Source organism: Oryzias latipes, chromosome 3 (assembly GCF_002234675.1).
Source record: "Oryzias latipes chromosome 3, ASM223467v1".
NCBI classification, from domain to species: Eukaryota; Metazoa; Chordata; class Actinopteri; order Beloniformes; family Adrianichthyidae; genus Oryzias; species Oryzias latipes.
The window spans coordinates 10907689-10913688 of record NC_019861.2 but is presented as its reverse complement, the minus strand read 5'-3'; positions in this window follow the sequence as shown (position 1 = coordinate 10913688).

The window sequence follows — 6000 nt, the reverse complement described above, 5'->3', positions numbered from 1 at the left end:
TTCTCATTTGAATTTCCACACATTTTATTAGACTGAAGTGACAAGCACACCTAGAAGTGACTGTTGCAGCCTAACCTTTAGAAAGAAAAGCAATGTTTCTTTCCTGAAGTGACAAAGTGGCATAAAGGGTCAAAATGGAAAATGCTGTTCTCTTCTCGCTGTTTGAAAAACACAGAAACAAAAGGGAAAGCAAAAAAAGATAAATTGTTGCTATTCAACACAATAAAGCTCAATTTTGTTTGACATGAAATGTTTCACCTTTAGGCGTCTTTAGAGAAACGCGTGTGACAGTATCGCCTCACAGCAAGAAAATTCATTTAAGGAACTTTGCTCAGAGCCTTATAGATTACATTTTGAATGTTCTCCATCAGTGAATTCCCTTTTTTAGTTTTTTTTTACTGTCACCGTCCAAAGAATATTAAGTGTAATTCATTTTCTTATCCTAATAACAGATGTTAAAATATTTGAATATTTTTAATGACCTCCTTATAGAAACTGCCAAATGATTAAAGCACTGACTGAACCCCACCCCTTTCTGCATAAAACAGATAAAGTTGAAAATATTTGAAAAAGTTGTCTGTGTTAGCAATGGGTCAGCTAACATCTCAATGCTGAACCCTTTAACACCTGAAATGTCATCGGCGACGTCTAAATAACAAAAACGTTTTTGACCCACCAGAACTCTTCAACTGTTACGTGATCAACGTGATCATTTCAGCTTTGCACCAATATACAACACATTACTAACTTTTTTTTTTTTTTTTTTTCTCTTTTTTTTTTTAACTTGTCCTGTCCAACAGCTAGGCAAACAGATGAGAGCTGAGGGCCTCTTGTGTTGGACATATTTTATTTTAACAAGAGGGGTTATTCATCTTCAGACAAACCAAAGGTATGTCTGAATAAACCCCTTTTGTAATTGAGGCCAAACTTTATTAATTTCAATCGTGTTTGAAAATCTTTGGTGTTGGACCGGACGGAAAAGGAAAGAGGGGAAGAAGAGAGAGGGACGTTAGAGAGAGGGGGGGGTAGAAGGGTGATAATAGGAGGGGAAGGGGGGTAAGACCATGAAGCAGCATAGAGCAGACAGGTTTACTGGTTGTTTATCGTTACGGTACGGTTCAAATGTAGTACAAAAAGGGCGGGGCCTGTTCACACACACTCAAATATTATCAACACACCTGCTAGCCGCAAAAATGTCCACATGTCAACATGTACACAAAACAGATAGTGTTCACGAACGCATACCTATGCCTTTAAACCAACTAGTGTGAAATCTTTCATTCATTCAATCATGCAAACTATTAGTGCAAAGGTGAGCTAACACCTGTGCTCAGGTGAGTGTTTATGTTCTTCTAAAATGGATGGTGGAATGTGAAAAGAAGGAGGAGGAGCGCCCAGCCACCCCCACACCCATACCCCCGCCGCAGCAGCAGCGGCAGCCGGAATTCCCCCAACGCCACACGGGAACAGGCAGGGAACAACTGCCCCCCGGGCGACCAAGACCGCCACCCAGGCCAGGGCCAGCAGGACCGCCGCGAGGCCCCCAGAGCCAGAGAGCAGGGAGGCGCAGAGGGAAAGAGAGCGCCGCCCCCGCCCAGCCAGGAAAGCAGCCCCCCGCCGCGCCGGAAGAGCCCAACGCAGGGCCCCACCGGAGAGGGACGCCCACAGCCCCAGACGAGCACCCCACCACCACCCAGGAGTTCCGGGCATCCCCCCGCCCCGACCCCAGGTACGAGCCAGGACCCCCCAAGGGAGACCCGCTCCGCACTCCAGGCAGCCACCCACCCGGCCCACGGTTGGTCCAGGTAGGAGCAAGGCAGGGGCCCGCCGCCCCCGCCCAGGAGGGGGGAACCCCGGGGAAAAAAGGGCGGCCCACAAGGGATGTTATAAATATGGCCCGACCAGGCTCGGCCATGTTGGAAGTTTGGCGGGGCCCAGCGCCCAGGGGCAAGGACCAGGACCCACCCCCCAGGGACACGAACACCCCCGGCTCAGGTGTAATATGAACCCCCCCACCGTGCGGAGAGAGCACCGCCGGGCCCAGGGAGCCGGCACCCAAGGGACACGGCCGCCATCGCCAAGGGGCCCGCACCCCCCACCAGGGAAGGGGTAGGGGACAGATGGACCCAGGTCCCACCTTCCTTGTAAAATGTGTGTGCGTGTATGGGTGTTTGAGAGGGTGTTTGTGTGCATGTGTGTGTGTTTATGTTTGAATGTATATATTGAAGGGGGAGGGGTGTGTGTACTAAGGGGGGTGCAGTTAAAATTGGCGAGTAGGGCACTAAGGGGACATCTCCTGATTACTCACAGTGATGTCCCCTCACCCTCCACACCAAGGGGCCCTAAATGTCTAAGGTGCGGTTAAAATTGGCGGGTAGGGTGCCAGGAGGACATCTGCTGCTTGCTTGCAGTGATGTCCAAGCACCCCCCCTACCAAGGACCCTACATGTCTAAGGTGCAAATAAAACCGAAAGAGGGGGGGCCCACTCCATACGGCAACCATAGGAGGGGGGCCACTCCCAAGTAGCCCCCCCCAAGGCGCATCGCAGGCTAGACCCCCCACCCCCTCACCCTAATATGAGGTTATATAAGGAAGGGGGTAAGTTGGGGACAGCTGGTAGACTGTCCCCCGGTGGTCAAACAGCCGTCCCCCAGCCCACCCCCAGCAAAGGGGCCAGGGCCACCCAGCCCAGGGGCCCACCCCCGGAGGCGCCGACACCCCAGGCCCGGCACCACCCACCCCACACAGAGAGAGAGGAGCCAGAAAGTGTCGCCCCCCCCCGGAGCAAGCCCAGGCCCCCACCCCCAGACGCCGGCCCTAGAAGAGCTCTGGTCAGGCCTCGACGGGACCGAGGAGGCCAACCGGCCGAGGCAACCACTGATTGCCTCAGCGGAGACCCCGACCCGCTAGCCCCCCCGACCCGTACTAATAATGGGCCCCCCCTCCCCCCCAGAACGCCCCCCCACAGGACAGGGCCGACAAGCCCCCCACCCCACCCCACCCCAGACCCCGCAGCCGAAGCGGGTGACACCCAGAGCGACCGGGGGCCCCGAGAGGGTCGTCCCGTCCCGTCCCAGAGCCAGGGAAGGGCCGATCCCAGCCCCAGGTGCAGATGGGCAGCCCATCCGGCGCCGCTGGGCCCCCCCCACCCGAGCAGGGTCCCCCGCCAACCCCCCCCAGCACAGGCAAAGGGACCACCCCCCCAAGCCAAGCCAGACCACCACCCCACCCCCCCACCACGCACCCCCACACCCAAGCCCAGAGGACCACGCAGCGCCCCAGCCCGCCCCACCCAGGCACCGGACCCGACTGTTGCATGTCAGTGCTAAACCGCTTTTCTCAGTGATAAAATCACATGATTTACATTGAATGTGTAAACACTTCGTTTGTGTAAAGTGTTCCGCATAAGCTGCTTTTCTACGCTTCAGAATCCACTGGAATTACGTAACGGTTGAATAGTTATGGTAGTTGACACCTACAGTGTTAGGGGCATAACTATAGCAACCCCATACCATAATACTCCCCCCAAAGTTTTGCCCATGAACCCTTGTTTTACTAAATATGACGAGAAATCTTTAGATTATTTTGTTTTTCAATATTTTGTGTTTTTCTCTAAAACTGAACTAAAAGCAAATTGACTGCATAATCTGTAATCCAGTGTACAAGAATATTCTCTCAAGAAGCAAAATTCTGATTGTGGAAAAGATTTTAATGCAGACTATTTAACCATTGCAAAGCTTAACCTGTGCCAAAAGCCAAATCCTTTTTCTCTTCAGACAATTTACATGATTGGAAAGTGATGAACTGATGATTTGAGACTGTTGATGCTACTTGGATGGTTGGCAGAGTATTTCAAGAAGAGAAGATAATAAAGGGTGTATATCATGAAAAATCAACTTTTTTAGTTTTTAAGTGTATTATAATGTTAATTGTCACAAAAAACAACCCAAAGTGGTATTTTGACCCATTCACGCATTTCTGAGTAGTTAATACCTGCTCTTTGATCACCAGACCCCCCCCCCCATCCACAAAAATGAGTGTATTCTTACATTGTGACATCACAAAGTGAAGAACAGCCCCTTCCAGGAAGAGTCTGCGGTGCCAGCTAACCCCAGGCTAACTCATGTTCCCACATTTTCCGTGGAGCTAGCGGTGATTCGGCTAAACTCTTTCTTTTTATTTGCACAATATGGATGGACATCCATCTTTGTAAAAGTCTGAATGTTGTTTGTTTTCGTGGGTGAGACACAGACACGCTGCCATCATGAAATGGGCGGCACACCCACGGACCAAAATACTTTGACTCATATATATACTTTCGTCTTACTTCTTTGTGGGAAAATAAACTGAAAATAACTCATGTTTCATTAAAAAAATGTTCTTTCGTGTGCCAAAGGTAGTATATAATAATATATATGGAGTTTACTCTGAAAGTATTAGGGAAAGCATGATATAGGGACTTTAAGTTCAGATGGCATGACTCAACTGGAGTTATGGGAATTTTCATCGACATAATGTCAAACACAATTAAGTATACGTTCCGTTTAGGTTTGTTCTCTGTTTACCTTTTCTGAACCAAGCACTACAATGTAATTTTGAAATAATAAAAACAACAAAAGTTAAAAAACAAAGGCAAACTTTAAATAGATTATACATTAAAATAAATGGCATTAATATATAGGGTTTTTTTGTTTTTTATTTTATTTTTTATTTGATTTGATTTGTTTCAAGCATTGTAGTCAAAGCAATAAAAAAATTACACATATTTATCAAACTCATTACAGAAATGTTGAAGTGCATAATTTAAAGAGAGAAAATAAAACAAAACCAAAAAATCACTTAAATCAAATATGCTTAATTAAAAATAGAGATAATTAACTAAAGTTAAGTAGAGCTTGATTTATTGCTTGAAAATGGAGTTTAAAATAGAGTAGGAAGAAGTTCAAACTTCTTTAATCCTACACCAACATGACACTGGGCTGGGAGGAGGAAGACAGGCCTGTAATTTGTGAACTGATGTTTATCTCCAGATTTGTACAGTGGGATTATTTCAGACGTTTTCATTTTTAGAGGAAATGTACCATTCTGGAATGATAGATTACATACATGAGCCATGGGTTTTGAAGTTTTTTCAATTACCTTCTTGACCAAATCATATCAAAATTGTTGCAATCTATAGATATTTTGTTTTTACTCTGCTTGGTAACTTCAGTTACTTCGTTTTCCTCCACTTCTTCAAGAAACATAGTATTAATGCTACTTTCGGTTAAATGAGGACCTTTGCTTATTGTGGGAATATCCTTAGCTAGACTTGGTCCAACATTAGCAAAGACGTTACTAAATAGGTTATCTATGTCTTTTGGATTTTTATGTGTTTTCTCCATCTAGAAAATTCTTGGAATAATTTCTATGTTTTGGAATATTATTCTCTACTAATTTAATGTAGTATTTCTTTTTACACAGCAGCTTTTGCTGCTGAATTTGTGTTTATTTATTTATTTAAGAGAGGGACACTGGGACAGCATATATTATTATTATAGCATTTAAAAATGCAAATGATAGATAGATAGATAGATAGATAGAGAGAGAGAGAGAGAGAGAGAGAGAGAGAGAGAGAGAGAGAGAGAGAGAGAGAGAGAGAGATAGATAGATAGATAGATAGATAGATAGATAGATAGATAGATAGATAGATAGATAGATAGATAGATAGATAGATAGATAGATAGATAGATAGATAGATAGATAGATAGATAGATAGATAGAGTACTTTATTAATCCTGAGGGGAAATTGCAAATCCATCAAATGCTTCAAACATACACAACGAATCAAATATGGGGATCATAAAATTATATTAAAACTGTTAAAAGTAATTAATTATTTAATTCCCACATAAAACATTTACTTACTTGGATCAGGTATAAAGTACCTATCACTGTCTTACTATAGGTATGTGAATCAGGCTAGTTTGATGCATTCATACCCACAATGGATTTAAAAA